This window comes from Dermacentor andersoni, unplaced genomic scaffold (assembly GCF_023375885.2).
Source record: "Dermacentor andersoni unplaced genomic scaffold, qqDerAnde1_hic_scaffold ctg00000777.1, whole genome shotgun sequence".
Classification (NCBI taxonomy): domain Eukaryota; kingdom Metazoa; phylum Arthropoda; class Arachnida; order Ixodida; family Ixodidae; genus Dermacentor; species Dermacentor andersoni.
The window spans coordinates 18,767-20,000 of record NW_027315455.1 but is presented as its reverse complement, the minus strand read 5'-3'; positions in this window follow the sequence as shown (position 1 = coordinate 20,000).

The window sequence follows — 1,234 nt, the reverse complement described above, 5'->3', positions numbered from 1 at the left end:
TTAGGGCTAAGCCGCTGTGGAGTCTTTAACGGCTACACGGCCACGGGCAGGGCTTCACCCCCATCGACGTGCTTCGCTTCAGTCAGCAGTAGGTTCATAGAAGGGCCTCAAACACACACACACTTTCGCATCGGCAGATCGCCGCAGCATAACCGCTGTTGATCCAACAGCCTACTTGAGACGAAAGACAAGAGCCCGGCGCGCGTACTCGCGCAGCTCTCCAAAACCACTCGGCCAGTGCCAGGGACGGCTCCCTGCGCCGGCGCCACAACAAGTCTACTTGAGGCGGAAGACGAAGCCAGCAAGGGCCTGGCCGCAAGTGCGTTCGAAACCGGGACTACAGTCCCTCGTCTGTCCGTACTTCCTCTTTCGACGTGCGGCGCCTTCCCAAAGCGCACAAGTCCGCTAACCGCAGAACGCTTCCGACGTAGCAAAGCCGCGTTTCCTTCGGTACTTCGCAGCAACGCCGCCTTTCCCTCGGCGGCGGGCGAATAGCCTGCAGACGTCGTCGCATTAAACCGCGATCTCGACACCTCGCGCGTCACGAGCAGGAGCCGACCGGCAGCCTCCGGCCCTTTCGGACTCGGTGGCATTTGCCGCGGAGGACGGGAGAGCACTTTAGGCCACGGTTCCTTCCGTACTTGGCAGCCGCACCCTCATACCGACAGTTCCATGACCGACCGAGCGCCACACCGTTCCTTTAGTACTTGGGTGGCAACAAAGTCGGGTCGTTACTCCATACTCGCCGCAGGAAGCGACCGGCAGCCGCCAGCCTTTTCAGACTCGGCAGCGTTTGCCGCGGAGGACGGGAGAGCGCTCGCACCACGGTTCCGTGTGTGTACTAAGCGGCAGCGGCATTAGCTCTCGACCGTCAGTTCCTTGACCGACCGCACGCTTCGCCGTTCCCCTCGTACTGGGCAAAGCAGCAGGTCGGGTCGTCTTACTCCCATTCCGCGCAAGAGCGCCAAAGCGGACAGAAAGCCCACCCAGTGTGCGTTACGCCGTTTCTACCCGCGGGCGCGGCCAAGCCAACCGTCCAAGGTTGCAGCCGGCGTCCACTGGGCGCAACAAATTTGGCACGGGGCGCCCCTCAAAATTCAGGCAGTCCCCGGCATGTTCGGGTATAGCCGTCCCCGCGTCCAAGCGGGGCCAGCGGCGGAAAGCGTCGGGCGCAGCGAGCTGCTTCACCCACACGGGGTAGAAACAATGGCGCTCGCCACCCTTCACAATCCGG